Source organism: Otolemur garnettii, unplaced genomic scaffold (assembly GCF_000181295.1).
Source record: "Otolemur garnettii isolate 467f Iridium unplaced genomic scaffold, OtoGar3 scaffold00005, whole genome shotgun sequence".
Classification (NCBI taxonomy): domain Eukaryota; kingdom Metazoa; phylum Chordata; class Mammalia; order Primates; family Galagidae; genus Otolemur; species Otolemur garnettii.
Genome location: NW_003852400.1, coordinates 26,160,981 through 26,183,859, shown reverse-complemented (window position 1 = coordinate 26,183,859; position 22,879 = coordinate 26,160,981). Strand labels below are relative to the sequence as shown.

The window sequence follows — 22,879 nt, the reverse complement described above, 5'->3', positions numbered from 1 at the left end:
GTTGTTTGGCGGGCCCGGGCTGGGGATTCGAACCCGCCACCTTAGGTGTATGTGGCTGGCGCCTTAGCTGCTTGAGCCACAGGCGCCGAGCCAATAGAAAATATTTTTATTAGTTTTAACAGGAAAAAAAATGTGTCTTATTCTAGTTGTAATAGTCCAAGATAGAAGATCCAAGTAGAAAATAATAAACTGAACACATAAAAAATACTATATAAGTAATACACAATAGTTTGAAAGTAAATAATTTGCACATAAAGATGTAAGATAATGAAAGTTTATTGCATTTGTTCTTTTTTCTGACAATGTTCTATAACTGCTTTTTAACATTTGAAGGATTAATGATTTCTTGTACTCTAACTATACTTAGAAATAAAGTAAGAACATAGAAAAGCAAAATACAGGGAAAATAAAAGTTAAATATTAGAGCCCTTTGAAACAAGTAGAAATACCTCATTCACAGCACACTGAAAAGTCACTGTAGAATATTATTTTTTTCCCCTCTCTTGGCAAGTACACACATAACAACACATTTGGGTTCAAGCAAATATGGGACGCAATTTGGACTTGTTTTATGTGAAGTCTTTGACCAGTAACAACTGTGTCAAAAATTTTGGCAAGTGTGTCTTCTTGAAATCATAATGTCAAAATGTCACTTCCTTTGACATATTTATTTAGTATATTTTATTGTGAAAAGTCATTATATTTAATAAAAAAGATTCATTTCTAAAAAGTGGTATAAATTCTCAAAAGCCATCATAGTGAAGAATTCTTAGGTAGGGTACGTCTGAACCATAAGCAATGAAAATGGACAAACAGGCAAGAACTTCTTCACAGCCAAAGAAACAATCATCAGAGTGAATGAACAACCTACTGAATGGGAGAAAATATTTGCATGCTATACATTCAATAAAGGGTTGATAACCACAATCTACAATAACTTAAGGCAAATCAGCAAGAAAAAAACAACCACATTAAAAGCAGGCAGAAGACATGAACAGAAATTTTTGAAAAGAAGATAGACTAATGACTAACAAACATATGAAAAAAAAAAAAAGTCCAACATCTCTAATCATCAAGGAAATGCAAATGAAAACCACAGTGAAATATCACTTAACTCCAATGAGAAGAGCTTTTATCAAAAGGTCCCCAAACATCAAATGCTGGAGTGGAGGCAGAGAGAAAGGAACACTCAGACACTGTTCTATGGACAGTGGGACTGCAGACTAGTACAACAAGACTATGGAAAGTACAAGACTTATGAAAAGTATTCTGTTTTCAAGTAGTCATATGAACTACAAGTAGACCTACCATTCAATCCAGCAATCTCACTACCAGGTATTTACCTGAAGGAAAAAAAGACATTTTATAAAAAAAGACACCTGCATTTGTATGTGTACAGCAGCACGATGCAAAATTGCAAAGATGTGGAAACAACTCACATGTCCATCTACATTAGCAGATTAATAAAGTGTGATATGTGTATACCCTGGGGTACTATTCATCCATGGAAAATGGTGACCTAGTGATTCTTATATTAACCTGGATGGAAAATGGAGACCATTCTTCTAAATGAAGTTGGACAAGAATGGAAAAACAAACACCACATGTGCTCATTATTAAATTGGAGCTAATTGATCAACACTTATGCACACATGTGGAAATGGCACTCATTAAAAATCAAGTAGGTGGGATGAGGGATGTGGGGATGGGTAAGTTTATACTAACAGGTACAGAGCACACTATCTGGGTATAATTATAGCTTTGACTCAAATGGTACAAAAACAATTTATGCAACCAAAACATTTATGCTCTTATAATATTCTGAAATAAAAATTTTTAAAAGAAAAGAAAAAAGACAATTGCCACATGAAAAAATGTGGATGAAACTCAAAAATATATTGCTAAGGCAACATCCAATTTAAAGAAAACATACTGCATGCTTCTGTTTATATAAAATTCCAAAACGTGCAACACTAATGTATGGTGTTAGAAGTCAGAACGGTAGATACCTTTTGGGAAGAAGTGGTTCAAGAAAACCTCGGCATCAACCCTAATTCCTTTCTGGGTCTGAGAAAGTAATAAATATGTGTTCTGTACTTTTTCTTGGGTTTGGTATTTCCCAAGATAAAAGACATCAATTGTCTAGAAATACTTGTGAGATTTTAATAAAAAGCATAGTGAGCATCTAAGAATTAATTTAGCAAAGAATTAGATTATATTAAAATCAATGAAATAAGATTTGGGATAAAGAGCCAATGGCTCCTTATTCAAAACTCCAAATCCATTTGTTTATACCTGTATGACCTTAATCAATTTACCCTCTGTGAGCCTCAGTTTCCTCAAATATGAAATGGAGATGTTATTAACCCTCCATGAGGTTGCTATGGTTAGGATTAAAATCAAACATGCAAAAGGACTTGGTAGATTGAACGTTCTAAGTAAATGTTATTTTCTTTCTATCCTCTGCATTTATTGGAGAGTTTGGTAGGGTCCATCCCCTTTGGCAACTTTCACTCCTTCTTCACAGTACAGGCTGGGAGACTTGGTAAATTGACTAATGGTGCAGAAGCATCTTGAATTCAGCCAAAAAGAAATTTTAAAGGGTTCTAAGTAAGGATGCCAAAAATTCACCTTCGAAACCCTACAACACAAAAGCGCACAGAAAGTAGCTGGCTTATTTCAAAATAGATAAAATATGATATTGACACTTACAGTTGTTGGTGAAGGCTCCTTTGAAAGATGTGCCTTTGAAGTACAAAGTAATTATTTCCATATTCCCAAATGTGATACTGTGAATTTCGATTTCTATTTTCATTGTCAACTAGTTAAATATTCAGTCACAGGAAGATGTTTGAATCAGTTAAATTCCTGCAACCATCATGATTAATGTAAACTCCTCAACCTTATTATTTCAAGATTCTAAGTCAGTACCTTCTTGTAAATTTGGCAGTTAGAAAAGATGGCAAAAATGACTCGATTCACCAGGTCACACTTGGAAATTCTATGTTAATCCAAAAAGTCAATGTTAGGAATTGTTCTGATCTCTCTACATGATATTCCAGATTTATTAAGACAAAAAATAAAAAAGTAGACCTATCTTCTTCCCCATGGACTTACTGTATTACATGTTTCACTAATCCAGATTTGAGGGCCTCTAGCTCTCAGTCTATTCCACCTTGCTTTCTGGGTGATAGTTGCCTTGCTGGTGCCACTGGAGGCCAGACAGTCACTCCTTTGCTTATGTAGCTTGGTCACCTAGAATACTCTCCTCTCTACCTCATCCACCTTCCAAGAGCAGCTCACCTGCACTGTCTTCTCTAAGAAATCTTCCTTCCCTCTGCACCAAATCCCCAGGGATGGCCTCTTAGAAAGGGTCCCACCTCCTTGGAACTCCTACCACATTTAAAATCATACATTATCTTGAATAGCTCCATAGCATGGGTTTGTCCTATCTCCCTAACCATATTGTAAGTTCTTGTATGACAAGGAGTAATTTTTCCCCTTGTCTGTTTTTCATATAGCTTCTACCACAATTCCGAGCAGCTAACAGAGCTATCAAGTGAAAATAGCAGTTGGAGGCACAAGAAGACCATCTACATTGAACAGCCTGCTGCAAAGCCTACTAAGGACTAAACTCAAATCACCCACGTGACTTATCCACAGAAAATAAAAATGAGGCATGGGGAAGGAGAGGGAAAAGCAAACACTCCTAAACCCTGACAGAGAAGTCCTTCAATTTCATTTGCACAAGTCCTGTTGCAAGTTTTACATATTGCATGTTGTTGATCTTCTCATCTTCCCTGGTCTGGGAGATGAGAAGGGTATTGTTGTTCACTCTGTTCTGAGCCCCAGAAGGCTAACTTTCACAGCCCTCATCAGCAGCCTACATTGCTCAACAGCTTCCAGTGGGTTCTCACGGGCAGCACCAACAGATCAGAGAGCACAGAGTGAGATCTCGCATCTCTCTAACTCCCGCCCTGAGGGGCAGCTGCACCCCTCACCACAGCTCTCAGCAGCCCTCTCCACATAGCCTCATTGTGTCTGAGTCCTAGTAAACTCTCTTAGCTCACTAAGCTCTAAGGGTAGTGACATAATGCCTTCCTACCTTTCGCTCTCTACCTTGCTATGACTAGTAGTTTCCCTCTGCTACCCTGCCCAAGTAATTGTAAAACTCTCTTCAAATTACTCACAGGGCTGTTTCCTGTGGGAACCTTGTCTAATGCAAATCTTTTACTTGTGATCCTTAAAACTGTAGTATTTATAATATTTATGGCACACTTCTTGGCTTCTTTAAGTAAATGAGTGCACATGTAATGTGCCCTTCTCTTGATGATTCAGGGTCATTGGCAGGACATTTAGAGATGGGACCATTGCTCATCAGCTCTTAGCTTCCACACTGTGCTTTACAGACATGACCTCATTTAATCTCCCTTTCTCCCAACACACACACACAAAAGACCTCTGAGGCAACCCTGGTAAGTCCATTTTGTAGAACCAAGGGAGCACAGCTGTTAAGCAATAGAAATAAAATGTGAACCCAAGAGTGTCTCACTGCAAAACCTGTGTCCTTACTCAGTAAATAAAGTTAGTTTCTTACCAGACTATGCTGCCTGAAAGGGCTAGTGAGGGGTAAGGATCTACTGATCCTTGCGCTCAATGATTCACACTGTTGTTCTTTCTGAGCTGCAATGATGTTTCATGTGCCTCTTCCAGTTGATTAAAAATGAATCCTCAGCATCCATGCAAATCTGTCAGTCCCTGCCCTATCTGCTCTCCGGTCTGTGGCAGCCAGCCTTGCCTCTGTAACAGGGTGCTTATCATCTGCTATAGGCCAAGTAGCATGAAACGTACCCCAGTTGGAATTCTATGTGAAAATAAGAGTACAAATTTCATGGATGAAGGCTGAAAGATTTTGAAGTATGGATTCTGTTAAAGCTATTTTTCTTCACTCAAAAACTATATTTTAGGTAGTACTGTACTATATTTTAAGGTATAGTAAAAATCATTGCTGGGAGCCCACACCACATGGAGAAGATGCCCGCAGTGGTAAGTAAACAAGGTCCCAGCTGGGTAGCCTTCAAGTCACCCTACCAAGGTAACAAAGGTGACAGAAATACCCTCAAGAATTTCAATGCCCAGACATTCAGTCCTTACAGCTGTTCAATTCTTCCCAGGTGGAGTCTTACACATTGTGGAGCAGACACTCAAACACACACACACACACACACACAGACACAGAGCAAATGACACCATTAGCTGGAACTCTGGAAAGCCAGACTGAACCACCTATAAGCCCATACCTGAATATTTAATCTTAATACCCAAAGACTGGCAACATGCAGAGCCAAAAGAGTGAAAGTTAACAGAGTTTAACATTGCTGCAATGTGGGGCAAGAGATATACAAAAAAAGTCCAGGTCTCTGCAGAGAGCCATACCTATTAATAACCTACCAAATAGTCCATCAAAATAACATTTCTTTCTCTTCAGGAATGAGAGGGGAATAAGAAAAGGGAAGCTTATCCTAGAATAAAGAGCTAAGTGAAGAACTTCTATCCCACCCTAAGTGTCATTACCAGCTCTATGGTAAAATTTTATAGACCCCATTTTTATATCTATTGCTAACATAAAAATGGAAGTTGCCTGATCAAGCCAGTGCCATCCAAATATTGCCTCTTATGTATGAGGCACAGGTGAGCTTGGTAATAGCTTTCAGTTAGCTATTTTTCCTGGATCTGAGTCAGAAGGAAGGTGCATCACCAAGGCTGTGCAAGAATACATCACCCAGATGGTCCAGTGGGAGCCTAGTGCAAAGGACCCAAGGGGATTGGTAATTCAACAGCATAGATCTAAGATGTAAGGTGAGGGAAAAATGAGTAAATTAGTAGCAAAGTAACTGAGTGGGGGAGTGATGAACAGAGCAAGACAAGGTGTAACATGTGCCTTTTTAACATGGCACATGGTACTTGATGGTGTGGCAGGCAAAACTGGTCAAAGATGACAACTGGGGTCAAACTACCTGCTTATTCTGCTTTGTGAAGGAACCATCACCACAGCCCTATGCAGACACCAGGGATGACTGGGGAGCTGGAGACATCCAAAATAGAAAGAATAAACAAGATGATTTCTAGGCATAGGGACAGCAAAAGCAAAGGCCTGGAGGCAGGAGATGCCTAGTTAAGGAGCAGTAAGCAGGTCACTGGGGTTGGAGCAGAGGGAAGACTAATAAGAGACCAACACAAAGATAGACAGAGGTCAGACAATGCAAGGCCTTGAAGAGTGTTATAAAGACTTAAGTTTGCACCTTGGATGACATTATAAACCACTGGAGCGTTCAGAGAAGATGAACGAAATTCTCTAACTTCTTTTCATCAGGATGACTCTGGATGTCGTATTGAGAATAAGTTGAAAGGGGCTTAGTAAAAGCAGGGAGAACAACTGGAAAACTACTGCAGTATTTTTCCCTGGATACATTAGTGCTTGACCTGAGCAGTGAAAGTGGAGAAAGTGTGGATTCTGAATATATTTTGAAAGTAAAACCACCTGGATTAGCTGGCAGATTAGATGTAAAATGTTCCTTTCTCTTGCATTGGTTTTATCTGTAGCACTTACCATCTTCTGACATTCTTTCTACATGTTCAATTTTCAATGTTTTTCTGTCCCTCCAACATAAATGAAAGACCCATGAAGACAGAGATTCCCATGCCTGATGCATGGTAAGCACTCAGTAAATAGTGTTAACTGGATTAAATTACCTGAAGTATTTAAGTAACTCTGTTAAGATTCGCTTTTACCTTTGTCACATTCTCTTTCATTTGTAGACGTTATTTATTATAGGTTTGATCTCATTATTTCACCATGAGTCATTCACCACAACGAGTCTACCTTAAATTGATCTACATTGTTTAGAAAGTGCCACCTAAATTACTTCTGTGGCTCGTTTGCCCTGTTCTGTTAACTGGTATAAATAAACAGCTGTTGATGTGGAAGACACAGAATTAGGTCATCGCTGAGCTCTAATCAACTTGATTTAATTAGTGTGGATGTCAGGGGTACACATTTACAAGGGCAGATGGTATAGCAACCACTCTTGTGCTGAAGTAATGTTGTGCCTGTTTTCTGTTTTGAGTTCGTGATCAATGGAGGAAGCTGATTTGATGCAGCCATTTTGATGCCAAGGATGACATGATGAGGCCAATCTGAGGGCATTACTTTGAAGCAAGAACATTGTCACACAATTTAAAATCAAACCACTAAATTTCCACTTTTTGTTTTCTGCCAAATAATACGCTTCATTCCATCTCTAAGGTTTAAGATGAGGTTGAAGATGAGATGGGCCAGAAACTTGCTGAAGGACAGATTGAGGTTAGGTTCCATCCTTTTTTTTTTTTTTTTTCTGGCTGGGGCTGGGGCTGGGTTTGAACACACTACCTCCGGTATATGGGGCCAGTGCCCTACTCCTTTGAGCCACAGGCACCACCCTAGGTTCCATCTTTAGAATTCATGTTTCCATACACACACATATCCTAGAAAGGGACATTAACCACTGAAAAATGGAATTTTCTATTGTTCTCTAAATATTTACTTACATCTTGGAGGATCTGCATGTTGAATAATCATTAGCTTTTATATCAATTTCTTCAGTTTTTTAATTTAAAAAGTTCTGTTTTCATGTGAGAAGATGGTCTCCTTTGCTTTGGGGCAATGCTTTCTTCTTGCCAAGTGCAACCTTATGTGGTTAGGTTTCCATTAGACAGGAGATGAGGGAAGGAAGGGAGAGTATCAACACAGAACATATTCTCCACTCTTGGTTTCAGATTCATAGAAAATCCTTGGTTGAATTTTTAACAGTAGTCTTAGTGCTCTCAATTATGTTTGGAAACTATGTGAAGGCTCCTTAAAAGACTGAAGAGCTGGCATCTAGCTTCTGGGGTAAGGAGACAGACACCTAACCCTTTCCCTTTCCCAGGACTGGCCGTGGATAGCCACATCACAGCAGAGATAGCCACAGTGAGTTCCAGCCATTGGCAACCTTCAAGCAACACTGGAAGGGGCAATCGTTACCACAGGAGGCACACTGGAAGTGGCTCCAAGGACAAGTGCTGGGAGACTAGAAGGAAAGGAAGGAGGCTGGGCCCTCAGGCAGTGTGGCCACTGCTCTAGATCCCTCACAGGCTCAAGGCACACAGGGCTTGTTCTTCTTTGATGAGGAGGGTGGGAGGGAGGAGGATCCAGTGAGTGGAACCGGGAGAAAGAAGACCCGACTTTTCCCTCGGCCTTCCCAGGACAGAACCTTCTTTCCCCACCTCTTCCTCCTTTTCATCATTTCTTGTCTATATCTCCCTTTAGCCCTCCCCCTCCAGCACCTTTGCCCACCCCAGGTTTCTGACCTCTCCGAATTATAGTAATGTGGTACCCATCAACCATGTTTAGTAATTCCCAACCTGGAGAAGACTATATTTTGCCATGTACACTGTACACAATTTTGCCCAAAGTTTTGAGAGAAAAATAAAGATGCACATCATACACTGGATAGAACTAATTTCTTATCTATATAAATGTTTTTAACTCTTTTATTTATGCTTATGTGTTAAAAGTGTAACTCTAGGCTTGACACCTGTAGCTCAGCGACTAGGGCACTGGCCACATACCCTGCAGCTGGCAGATTTGAACCCAGCCCGGGGCCTGCCAAACAACAATGACAACTGCAACAACAAAGTCCCAGCTAGTTGGGAGGCTGAGGCAAGAGAATCACTGAAGCCCAAGAGTTTGAGGCTACTGTGAGCTGTGACGCCACAGTACTCTACCAAGAGTGACAGAGTGAGACTCTGTCTCAAATAAATAAATGTGTAACTCTAGAAAGTAATATCAATATCCATATGCAAAATAATATCCTAGAATACAGTCATGAGTTTTGTGGAACTTACAACAAATTTGCAACAAAAGCATTTTTGACCAACAAGAGCACTGTATTTCTCTTCAGACACTTTAGGTGGGATCTAGCAATCTAGCTGATATTTTTACAAAACTTATTGGAAAATTCCTTCAAAATGTCACAATGGTTTTTGTACACCACAAGCTTTAAGCTTTGGATTTGAATTAAAAATGAAAGCTTTTTTTAATGAAAGTTGAGGTCAAAAACTTGGGTGCACATTATACGTGGGAGAGCGTCTTATACATGGGAGCACATTTTATGTGGCAAAATACAGCAGACTGTAAATGGCTTTCACCTCTGCGCATAATGCTGCTCAGGAGAAGGGACGAGTGGGCTGTCCTTGGTGTCCACTTGGCTGTGGCTTCCCCTCACCCCTTCTCTCCACTGAGGGGCAGGGGGTGACACCTTTAGTGCAATTCTCCCTTCAACGTGTAAAAGCAACACCACCCTTATCCAAAGACAAAATTACAACACATTTAGTTAAAACACTGAATTGGCTTTTACTTGAGATTCATGAATTCAGGCCATGTCTCCTCTAAAAAATTAGCAAAGGTGCTTTTTTGAGCAGAGAAGTTTGGTTTTATGGACAAAAAAAAAGACTGAGGAAAGCAAAAACAGGAAACAAAGGGGGGTTTGGTTAACATCAGTTTACTTTTCTTGTAAAGTTAAAGGAGAGAAGACTTCCTTAACAAGCTGGTGAAACTGTCCTGTTTGGGGATTTGGCTCTTCTCTCTCTGTCTCTCTCCCTCTCCCTCTCTGAAGGTCAAATAAATAACTTAACTTTGTTTCTGTAGTGTGAAACTTTAGCCTGAGTGACTCCATGTTGTTGGTCTCTTGGGGTCTGGTGCAAGATCTCAGTCCAAATCCATGTCTCCTATAAATTTTATTTAACATTCCCATTGGGATTTCTTTCTGCCAAAGCTCTCTGTTCTACTAGATAAACCTACATCTTCCCACGTACCTTGGCTCTGACTTTACTTTTCACAGACACCTTTCCCACACACCTGGCCTACATCACATTATAATGTTTCCCATATTAGCATATGGAGAATTCTTCTCAAATCTCTTCTCACATGGCATAGTCCACATAAGGTAGTGATGTCATATTTGTGATCTGAGAGATCAAAAGAAATGGCCCTTTATCAACTAAGATGGACCCTAAAATTAAGGACACAAAAATTCCCTACAGTTTGAGGGTTTGCAGCTTGGCTGGCATGGCAACGTCCTAAATTCCTAGAGCTACAAGAAAAACTACCTTCTTGCTAAACTCCCTAACAATAGGAGCAATTGGGCAAATTGCGAGATCATTCCTAACTCTGACTTACAACCAGACCACCACAACTCTGTTGCATAGAGAAAGGGCCTTGACCTTAAGCCAGTCTTAGCCAGCGTATAGAGACTGATCATGAACTATCTTTGTACCTTATAATTCATCTTTTGATATAAAGAGCCAAATTCTACCTCATTTTAATAGTAAAGTCTCACTTCAAAGTGAACATAAGAGAAATGTTACGCATATGCATTCCCACTGCCCGTGAGCTTAACTTCCTTCATCCAGCTGTATAGCTTTTCCCAAAACCTACTGACTATAGCTGACTCTGTTATATAATATAGATCCTGGGAGGCACGGAAACCAACCTGCCCTTTCCTCATTGAAGAGAGAGCACCTTCTGTATATGTCTGAGATGGTCTCTTCGTGCTTGCAAACTGGTATCGCCAAACTGATATTTCCTTTCTACTACTTAGCCATCCTGGTGGTCTTTTGGAGGACATATTTGGCTTGGCAAAACTCATGTATAATGTTGTGCATGGGATCAGAATTGATGCCTGTATTTGTTTTCCATTGTTGCATAATGAAAATATAACAAATCCAGCAACTTTAAACCCCACACATTTGTTAGTTCACGGAGTCTCTGGGTCAGTAATCTTAGCACAGTTTATCTGGGTCCTTGGTAAAAGGTTGTAATCAAGGTATTAGCTGGGCTATGTTCCTTTCTGGAACTCGGGCTTCTCTGGCAAGCTCACTTGGGTCGTTGGCAGAATTGAGTTCCTTGTAGCTCTAGGACTGAGTGTTCCCTGCCATGTGGCCCTCTCCAAAAGCAGATTACATCCTAGGAGCTTGTCTCCTGAGGTCCAGTGAGGGAGTATCTCCCTGGGATGGTCTAGCCCCTCTTTCAGGGCCTTTTTCTGATTAAATATGGCTCATACAAAATAATCTCTTGTTGCCATATAACATAACTTAGTCACAAGGGTGATATCCGATCATCTCTGGCTTATTTTATTGGTTAGGAGCAAGTTGCAATTTCCACCTACACTCAAACAGAGGGCGTTACACAAAGGCATGGGCACTGGAAAGTAGAAAACCACTGGGGGTCACTTTAGGTTCTAATTACCATGTAACGTAAGATTTGTTCAAATGAACTACATGATTTGTGAGGAGTATAAATGCAATCTCTTTTTGTTTAAAAATTCAACCCTTAGAATAATGAATAAAGTAAAAACCCAAGGTTTCCAGAAATTGGCTAAGGGTCAGAGATAGAAAACATAGATTTCGGCATTCTGACAGGCTGATCACGATATTCTGCTGCGTTCTATTTTATACTGTACATTGTTCTAGGTAAATACCTAACAATGAATAATCCAGTAGATTCAGTAGAAGAAATGTTCCAAAGCCATTATGTCACCTACTTTCAAAAGCTTGCTGGAAAAATATGCAAAAATCAGGCTTGGAAGAATCAGGGACTCATTTAAATGCAACTGTGAGGTATTCCTAGCATAGGTTAGAGGTTGGGAGGTAGAGTGTATTTAAATGATTCCTTAAAGTCCTTGTCTAGTCAAGCCCTTGCAAATGCTCTGGGCAACTCTTGGTTTACCTTATTATAGAGTCATTTCTGACAGATGCCTACCATTAGGGCCAACAAAATGCATCCATGCAACCAACCAAAGGAAAAACCCTAGAAGATTATAAATATTTACAGAGATTGAATTTTTTTCCTAGAAATATATGGTTGACTTCAGATAGCCTTTCAAGTGCCTACATAATACTGCTGTCCCAGAACTACCCTGTAGATTTTGGTGAGGAGGAAATAGGCCTCCTCATTGTCCTAATTACTCTCCCTGTTATTATATCCAAAGCCTGTCCAGCAGGATGAATGCCTCCTTCCCTGTATCCCTTTTACAGTTTGGACTGTAACACTGCCAAGGTTCTATCACTTCCTCCATTCTTCCCAAGCTGATAAAATGCACCATGCATCAGCATATACATTCCTCAAAGATTATTAGGAAACACCCCAATCTTACTTCCTCTGGTCTTTATTTTCTTCAACTATTCCAAAGAATTTAAATTGCATCTGTCTGGGAAGGCCAGAGATAGAATTTTTATATAATGATTTGATAAAGAAAGTGGTAGTGAATGAAAAAGTCACATGTCAGGCCTATTTAAAATTAACTCAGGGACCTGAAAAGACAAGCAAGCTCTACTCTGAAACATACAACTATGAGAGGTCAAAACAAGCCCTTCCAGTATAATTAGGTAAATTTACAATATGCTTTATTCCAATCAAGAGTTTACAGTTAACAAGATTAAATTGCACCACGGATATCATGCATCAGCCAAGAAGAATGAAATGGCAGTAATTGTGCCAAATAGGGAAGTTCACTTACAAGACTGTTTTGCAATTTATTCAACAAACCTGGAGAGCCTGGTAGATGCCAGGTACCGGACACAGTTCTGCATCCTGGAGCTACAAAGAGGCAAACACAGTGTTTGCCATCACAGGGATGTCATGAGAGTGTGAGAGACAGGAAATAATAAATAATGCATAAGATAATTACAGATCACGACACCTGATATGAAAAAAATAATAGTATAATTTAGGGCGAGGCACCTTGTTTTAGGGAGTGATCAAGGAGGCTCTCTGAAGAACCAGTGCTTCAGCAGACCCCTGAAGTGATGAAGAGTGAATGAAACAGAGATCTGGAGGAAGGGCAATGTAGGCAGCAGTAAGAGAAGTTTTTAAGACCCGAAGAACAGAAGGAATGCAAGCGGGGCTGCACAGTGAGCACAGAGGAGGGTTGTAGGCAGCAGGTCTCAGGAGGCAGGCAGGGAGCAAGACAACTCAGCGTTTTAGAGGCTCATGGTATGAAAGAGCCTGGATTTTACATTTAGTGTAATGAGAAGCAATCAGTTTTAATTATTTTATTTTAAAAGCTCTAATATAGTGTTGCTTTGCAAATATGAACTCCTTCAATCCCACAACAAATCCACACTGTAGGTGACATTATTCTCCCTATTTTATAGATAAGGAAACTGGGACCCAGAAAGACTTCACAACACATGACCATACACACTTGTATGTAACAGACCCAGGATTATAACCAGGACCAACTACCTAATTCATTTATTAATATTTTTTAAATTCCCTCTGCCTCCAATAGGAAGGACAAAATATAGAAAGATAAAAATCATCCAAGCCAGAGATGATGGTGACTCAGGCCTGGGATAACAATGGGAGGAGGGGTATAGTTGGGTTCAGGGCATATGACAAGAGAAAGCCAAGAGGATTGCTGGTAGACTGAATGGGCAGGGTAGAGAAAATAGAAGAGTGAAGCACAACTCCTAAACTTCTGTCCCCAGAACCTGGTGAACAGTGTTTTCCTAAACTGAGAGGTAGAAGAGGTGAGGAAAATAAGTGTGGGAGAGTGGGAGAAAGAGTTGGACCTCTCACTGAGAGGATGTCCCCGTGAGACATCCAGTGGGGACACGGAGCGTCAGTGCAGCTAGGCGACCATGCAGACTGCAGATCGCTACTTACCAAACTAGATTTAGCAAGATAGAGGTAATGGCGGGAAGCTTCAACAAGATTAGCCTAGGTGCATTGCTGAGAAAAAAAAAATGATGGGCTGGAATCCAGAATAATTGGTAAGGAAGTAAAGACAGCAAGTATACAAACATCTTTAAAATAATTTTACTATGAAAGAAAGAAAAGAAATGGAGCAAAGCTGAAGGGGGCTGTGGAACCAAGAGCAATCTTTTCTGTTATAGCAGATACTACAACCTGTACTGACAGGAGTAATCTACCAGAAAGGGAAATGAATGAGGGTGAGATGGAAGAGCAGAGTGCTGAAGGAAGTGCAGGGGATGGGATTAGTACACACCGGGAAAGAGGCCCCAGAGAGAAACCTAAGCTCTAAGGTCATCAGAGACAAGACAATGCATGTAAGCAAAGATCACTTGGGTGGCAGAATGATTACTAACATTTTCTAAATGAATCAAGAAGTTATATTATCAGCTAAGGGTACAGAGAAAGGAAGTCCCCTTCCAAAGAGCTAAAAGTTGAAAGAGAGAAAATATATATGATACAGTTATCTGGAAGAGTGAGAAACTGAATACACTAAGGAGGGGACATTGAACTTCACGTTCTAGCAGTGTTAAAAGCCCATTTAAGCTCAGTGGTCCCAAATCTAAAATGAAACCGGTCAGTATGGTTGGGTATTTATCTGGAACACGTGTAACTGCTTGGTGCAGGTGGGGGTCACTGCTTCTGGCAGTGACCAAAGGAAACAGGATGGGAAGCACGAGTGGTCTAGTCCCGAGAGCCCCTAGATGAGATGGGTCCTCACTTTTTATTAGAACCTCCTTTCCAGAGTCGAGGTTTAAGCAGAAAAATATGATGGAAGGAGATTGGGGCAAGAAAATGTGTGGGAGGAAGTCCTTGTGTAGATAGGCCTACACAGGAAGTCTAAGCAGGGGGGTGAGGGGGGTCATGGAACTAAAGGGACCCAAAACGGTTAACATGTGCAAAGTCAGGCACTAGGGTGAGTGAACTGAAAGGTAGGGGGTGACCATCAGCTTAAAGTCACTATTTCAGAGGCAATATAATTTTCGATAGACATGGTCTAGGATCTGACCAAGAAGAATAAAAGAAGAGATAATTGGAAGTGAGGAGACCAGGGAACCAAAGTCAGAGCATCGGTTGTGTGCCCTGTGTTTTGCTACTGAAGTCACTGAGAATGGGGACAAGAGTAGCACTAAACAGAAGGAAAATGAGCATGATGCTGAACCCTAAATGGAAAAGAATGACCAGAAGGTCAGCCAGTACACTAACAGCCTGCGCTGCAAAGGCACCTGGCATCTGAAGGACAAGGGAAAGCCGCGGCCTAAGAGCAACTGACCTGAGATGCCTCCAGCAACGGGCTGTTTTAGACAGAGTGAGATGAAGAAAACGTTCAGAAAAAACTGAGAGGAAAGAGGGGATTTTGCAAATGATGGCCTAAGTTTCAGAGGGCACTATGAAAAGATCTGCAAAATGAAGAATCACAAGAGACTGAATGTACCAAAATGTGTGGGGACAAGAGTGAAGACTCCGGGGGCCAGGCAGCCTTGGGCTTCTGGTGGTGACAAGGGAAACAGGATGTGAGGCCTGAGTGGCCTGGCCCTGAGAATGTCTGGGGCAAGGCGGGTCCTCACTTGGACTCCCAGGACTGTTTCCTTGCAGTGAACTGACATTGTGCTGCCCAAAGCAGAAGCAGTTTTCCTGCCGAAATCAAAGATAATTTCACCGACCCTGTAGAGCACCCAGAATTCTTCTGGATCTTTTCTTTGTCTCATATGACTAAAATTTAAATACATATCCATGACATGGGCAGTCTTGCTTGCAGTAAGTGATTTGGACATTGAAAGTAAAGTGCAGCAAGACTTTTCAGATACTAACCTGTCAGAAAACATGAAAATATCCTCAGCTAAGTAGTCGGACATCTGCTTTCGCTCTTGGTCTGATGGAGCCCCGGAAAGAGAAACCAGAAAAATAATGTCTTTCTGGCTTTTTCTCAACCAGCCTTGTTAATCTTGGCCTGCACACATGTGCTGTTTTTCTTCAGGGATCAACTTGGAAAACTTTCAACCAAGTAGGGTCCTTCTTATGGAATTCGCAGCACCCTGACTCGTACCAAAGTCCAGTCTGTGTGATCATGCCCCCTTATTTGCTTGTCCTCCCTGAATGTATGTGTCCCCCCCAGAATTCATATGTTGAAGTCTGGCTGTCATTGTGTCATGCCCCCATTTTAAAGATGGGGCCTTAAGTGCATCAATGTACACAGTTACCATTCAATAAAAAAAAAAAAAAAAAAAAAAAGATGGGGCCTTTCGGAGGTAATTCAGTTAGATGAGATCAAGAGGGTAAGGTGGTCTTCACAATGGAATTAGTGCCCTGATACAGACACCAGATCACTATCTATCTATCTATCTATCTATCTATCTATCTATCTTTTTCTCTCGCTCTCACCCTAACCCTCTCTGACATGTGAGGACATGGCTAAAATGCAGCCATCTACTAGCCAGGAAGAGGACCCTCACCAGAACTTGATCATGCTGGCACCCTGACCTGGGACTTTCAGCTTCCAGCACTGAGAGGAAGACATTTCTGGTACTCAGCCACTCAGTCAGTCAATGGTATTTTGTTATGGCAACTAGCAGCCTAAGATGGTGTAAGCTCTTTGAGAGCAAGGAATCCATCTTGCTGATTGCTCAATCCTCAGTGTGTATCAGTGTCTAGCACCGAGCAGGCACTCAACAGGCCATTAATAAAGGAAGAAATTAATGTACTGCCAGTGCTTTTGCTTCTACAAAATGAAGATTATAGTAGCAGAGAAATTATCTGCAAAATATGATACCAGAATTATCTGACCCAACAACCAAGAAGAAATTTCCCCCAACTTATTAGAGAAAACCTTCTGAAGTTTATAGGGAAGAGGAAAAAATATAATCTTACCCCGGTATTCTCTCCAGTCACTAGAAAAAGGCATACAACAACCTCACTTCCTGACTATTCACGCCACTGCCCCCATACTGCTCAGCAGTGCCTCCTATAGACAGACCTGGGAACAATGGCAAAGAGAAATTTCTTTTTAATTTAAATAATTGAAAATTGAGCCAAATGCTACAAAGGCAAAAAAAAGGTGCCAGATAGAGAATAGAGAGGAGCCTAAATGGGATGACCAGGAAAGACCTCTTTGAGAATGTGATGGAGACGTGAGGAAGGACAGAGAAAAACATTTTCCAGGTCGAGTAAAAAGTACATACAAAAGTTCTTAGACTAGGATTTTAAAAGCCAGTGTGTATGGGGCTTAGGAGGGTAAGCAGGGCTTGAAGTTTAAGGTCAATGCTAGAAGTTTATTGTATGTATAACGGGAGGCTCTTGGAAGGCCTTCAGCAGAAGGATGGCATCATCATATTCATCAGTCAGTCAACAATTATATCTTTAACACCAGCCATGTGACAGGCACTATTAGGTGCTGACACTTGCACACCCTAGAATTTGGGAAGCTACAACAAACCGTCCTCTACATCACTGTCATGTGTCCAAATTCATCTTCCCTCTAGACTATTTATGTGAACATAGGAGGAATATTTTTTAAAATACAACTATAAATCTAGTTCACTCTTACAGTAGCTACTGAACAGAGGCCTACTGGTTCAATGTACAGATGAATAAATGATAGCAAGGCTAACAGCAGCTCTAAATAGTAAAGACTATGAATGATTCAAGCATAAAATGGTTAGAGTTCTCAGAGTAAATATTTTCCTGCAGTCATTTATAAATAATTCAAATTTGTGTTTGAACCACCTGTTGGTGTTCCTAGGGAAACTAAACTGAGGGCTGTCCAGAAAGTATCCAGCCCCAGACGCCTCTATTTTACATAGTACATGGCTGGATATCTCTGGACCGCCCTCATACACCTGCCTATGACTCCCCGCCCTCTTTGAAAAGCCACAGTGGTCAAGCATACAGGGGAGAGAGTTTTTTCCTACCTTCTCTCTTGTTGGATCACAAATATCCCAGAAGTCACAGACAGTCAAGGAAGGAGGAATTGCTCAGGGAGAGTGTCACCCTTGCACTGTGCAGGCAGTGTGGGTGTGCAGTAATGACCTCAGACAACAGCCTCCAAAGACCTTGCTTCCATTCCTCACCTTGTCATTACTAGCACCTCAGGAAAGTTGTTAAATGCACTGAGACGTGGGTTTCTCCTCCAGTAAAGGAAGAACTGGCAACAGAGAAATTAGTAACAATAACACATTTAAATAGTGCTGGGAAAAGATCGACTAGAGCCCTACAGTGCAGCCTGAGACTGGGAGTGGTAGGAATTCCGAGTTCACCAGTTTGGAAAAGGATTAAACTGGAGGTGCTGGCTACTCTGTCCTAAAGGGAATATTAAGATACTAAACCCTCCCAGATTGTGATATTAAATGTGGGGGAAAATAATAAACATTCCATCAAAGTGTGCTTGCTCACACATTCATTTCTGTGTAGAAACTCAGAGTTGTCTGAGAGGATGGTTGGCATTCAGAAGGTAGGGGTGAGCGCCTTACCACCATGAGAGGGAAACCAGGAGAGTATGGCAAACCCAGTGAAAATCGAGATTTACTCTGCCTCTGTCTGTATATACAAAAAGGGAGCTCGAACCCCAGCAGTTGTGTTGTCAGTTCCGCAGGTTCTAATAAGAAAGAGACTTCAGTAGCTCAGTGCTTTTCTTTCTGACTCCCAGCTATCTAGTACAGAGGTTGACACAAGAGTAGGAGCTGAGTAAGTGAGGGAATAAACAAGTTATGAATCCAAGCAATCACATGGCCTGGCAGTCTGCTCTAGAAAAGTAGGTGCAGGGGCAAAGGAATTTGGAGATATGTTTATAAAATTTCATTTAAAAGACAAGAGTTATCAAAGTGTCATTCACTAAAAAATGTGCTGCGCATTTGTGCTTAATAAAAATAAAAATAATTCATGATATAAACAATAAATTAGGGAGAACAAATCTGAGCAATGAGATTTCTGACTGATCCTTGGAACGTTATCAAATGGAAAAGGTGGCCATTTTTGAGCAGCCCCTTGGAAAAGCTTGAAGGCAGCTCAATCTGTCATTGCTATATGCAGCCACCAGATGTCACTATTGGTTTAAGCAAATATGCTCTCCATAGCTGTGGGCTAATTTGATTTTGGCTCTTAGAGACCTGGGAGGGTATCCTATGGGGACAGTTGATGAAACTGGGGCTCCAATTACTTCTTAACTATTCACTGAGAAATCAGGACTCAGTTTGGCATCTTCACACTCCCTATATATTGCTTTCCTTATACCATGGGCTGGGTTTGTTTTGTTTTGTTTTTGTTGGAGGGGCAGGGATCTTTTTTGTTTGTTAAACTAAACCAATCCAGTGATGCTCCTGAAGCTAGTAAATGACAACTAGGAAAAAACAATTATACCAAAATAGCTGCCTGTTTCACAGGCCCTAGATATGGTTAATATGTTTGCTCACCTTTTCCCTTTTTAAAACCCTGCTCTCTTGGGTATTACCTGTTGGAACAGGTCTTCACAAAGCAAAGGAAGTACTGAAGAACTTGCCAAAGTCCAATTAAAATGTATTCTTTTTAGGTAGATGACATTTAAACAGTAGTTCCCTAGAAGGCAGTTCACATTTGTGAAATTTACAAATGACTTTTTCATTGAATGCATGTACCCAAGATTACTTTATTCTTTCGTTTCTCTCTTTTTGTGATAAGTATAAAGAAGATTAAATGTTAACATCCTTTGTTGCTAATCCACTGACTTCCCTCTAGAGAATAGTAAGTCGCCTTCTATATGCAAATCCATTTTCTCTCCAACAAGACTCCTGCATCCTCACCCTCACTCAAATATTCCAATAAACAATTCTTTCTAATTACCATCTTCTCCTTCTCATGTTCACAATTTCTACTACCTTCTCAGGGAGAAAGCATCTAATAGATTTCCATTTCCTAAAGCTACTGCAAAGATATCTTGAGTTTCTGTCGACATGTGAGCTTTCTGTGTTGTTTTCTCCACTGCAAACAGAAACGGCACAGGCCAAGAGCAAGAACCAAAGAAAGGCAAAGACCAGAGGAGAAAAGAAAGAAGTGTGTGCAGCCAAAATACAAAAGAAGAAAACAGCGAGTAGGAATTTACTGCTGGTTTGTTCTTATTGAACCAGATTCTGGAGAGAGAGAGAGAGAGAGAATTTGTAACCCCATGATTTTCTTTTATTTAGCAACAGAATTATGTTCACTGTTCAAACAAAATGACAAAGAATTGTGTGAGACAAGACGAACAAAAATACCTACTTGATTTAGGTCTAAGAATAATGGTTGAAGAGTTTGAATAAAATTTGCAGCCAAAAACAGGACATTAAAGACAATTTAAGCATATTCATTGTAATCGTTCACTCCAATTTCATGCATTTTTATCTCTAAGGTGCCTTCCAGTGACCTCTCAGATATTCAAAACAGTAGTATTATATCATTAATGCTTTCCCAGCCAATGAGTTGAGTAACACAAAAATTATGAAAATATGTATGGCCATTGTCTTTCAAATGATGAGCTACAGGTGACAACCATTAACATAATTACATTGATCTAATTTCATTATTTTCCATAGATGAAGTTTGCAAATATAAAATTGACAAATGAGAGCCAAACAAGGAGAAAGGGTTTATTCAAAAGGTCATAAATTGTAAAACCTCTGTAAGGAGTGTCCTAGAGAATTGCCGTGATGTAGAAACGGTAAGGAGTACGCATTTAGTTTTGTAATAAAGAAAATCTTGTACATTTTAACCATTTTAGCCATACTAATTCTGTTGGTAGTAGATAATTTGAAGTCCTTTTCAGAGAGATACTTTGAATTCACCTAATTATCTTTGTATATCACATGGTCCACACGGGGCTCAAATCAGAGTCCTGGATCTAAATACTTGGAGTCTACCCCCAGAGATTCTGAATTTTTTTTTTTATGTGAGATAAAGTCTCACTCTGTCACCTTGAGTAGAATGCCATGGTAGTGTTATCACAGCTCACAGCAACCTCAGACTCTTGGGTTTAAGGCATCCTCTTGCCTCAGCCTCCCAAGTAGCTGGGACTACAGGTGTGGGTCACCACATCCAGTTAGTTTTTCTATTATTAGTAGACACAGGGTTGTACTCTTTCTGAGGCTGTTCTTAACTGAGCTTAAGCAATCTATGGGCCTCAGCTTCCCAAAGTGCTAAACTTATAGGCATGAGCCACCATTCCTATCCCAGAGATTCTGATTTAATTGCCTGGGTGTGACCTGATCATCAGATGCTTAAAAGTTCCTCAGCTGATTCTAATTGGCAGGTGAGATAGAAAATCACTATACCAAACCTCATATTTTACCTGTGCAGAGAGGTCAACACGTTATTGCTTTATTTTCAATTGTTATTTATAAAGGGGTTTACTTCCAAATTAGGCTTAATGTGTGTTTGGAAAAAGCTGCCAATTTACTGCAAAAGGTGATTGCAAACTTGACATTCTTCACAGAGAAAAAAAAGAAAACAATTAATAGATGCACTTACTGATCTTAACTCCAAAAAGTCAGTTCCAACTCCCAAAGAATGTTATTGGTGCTTCCAAAAAACTCAAGCAGAAAAACCCTGATATGGTTTGGATGTTTGGCTCCTCAAATCTCACCTTGAAATTTAATGCCTGGTGTTGAATGTGGGCCTGGTGGGAAGCATTTGGGTCATGAGTGAGGATCCTTCATGAATGGTGTGAGCTCCCCCCACGATAAGTGAGTTCTTATTTTATTAGTTCATATAAAAACTGGTCGTTTAAAAGAGCCTGGCACCACCTCCTGCCATTCTCTTGCTTCCTCTCTCGCCATGTGACACACCTGCTCACTCGCTGGAAGCTCCCTGAACCCCTCACCAGAAGCAATGCCGCTTGTTCAGCCTGCAGAACTGTGAACCAAATAAACTTCTTTTCTTTATAAATTACCAGCCTCAGGTATTTTCTTCATAGCAATGCAAAATGGACTAATACAAACCCAAAATCAAATAATTTGGGTTTAATGCACTTTTTTATAGAACTCCTTAAAATCTATGACATGCTAATAGATCGCAAATCATAAGAGGATAGAATTCCCCATATGACAAAGAACAAATGTGTGCTGGATGATTGAAGGAACCACAGGTCCAACATTCCATGGAACACACTTTAGGAAATATAGTCCAAGGATCTATCGTTTAAGCAATAATATTTAAGACTTGGAATCAAGGGCAGCACCTGTGGCTCAGTGAGTAGGGCGCTGGCCCCATATACCGAGGGTGAAGCGTTCAAACCCAGCCTGGGCCAAACTGCAACGAAAAACAGCAGGGCATTGTGGTGGGCGCCGGTAGTCCCAGCTACTCGGGAGGCTGAGGCAAGGGAATCACCTAAGCCTAGGAGTTGGAGGTTGCTGTGAGCTATGATGCCACAATACTCTACCAAGGGCAATAAAGTGAGATTCTGTCTCTAAAAAAACAAACTTGGAATCAAAATGTTACCCAAAGATTTCATTCTATAGCTCTGTTTTACCACTTACTGTTTAATATTCCTTTTGGACTTACCATGACATCACCCCCAGATATTGGGACGTCTTCCACCAGAGACGCAGTGTGGTGCTCGAGTCCAAACCGAAGATTTCTTAGGTTCACAGCAGCCATTGTTTTTCCTAATCTCTCTGTGCTTCAGTTTCTTCACCTGTAAAATGAGGAAATGAATCATGCCCACCTCAGTATTATTGTGCTTGCTAAACAGGTCATTGTCATTATTAACAACGTTGAGTGACTTTAAAAGTGAGACACGAAACTGACATAAAAAACTTCAAAAGATATTTCTGAGAATCAACCCCATAACTTCTGAATTCTCTGACCCACTTTGAGGATATAAAAGGGTTGAGAGAGGGAAGGGAGAGGGATGCTTGTGAAGACAGCACTTGCCATATTTCTGTCACCCAACTCTATGGAGAGGGGATCTAATGAGTCCAGAGTACTCAGAGCTCCTGAGTACTCACTCACCCGTGCATGTGGGGGCCCCTGGGCCTACATCTCACCTTTGCCAGGAAATCTAGAGGGCCAAAGTTGGTTGAATAACTGCTCTGGGAAAAGATC

General features: G+C 40.6%; 1 pseudogene; it reads right to left on the bottom strand.

Moving 5' to 3' along the window:
• Nucleotides 1–22,432, bottom strand: part of LOC100963148 — a 51,406-nt pseudogene extending 28,974 nt beyond the window's left edge.
• Nucleotides 22,433–22,879: the final 447 nt, after the last annotated feature.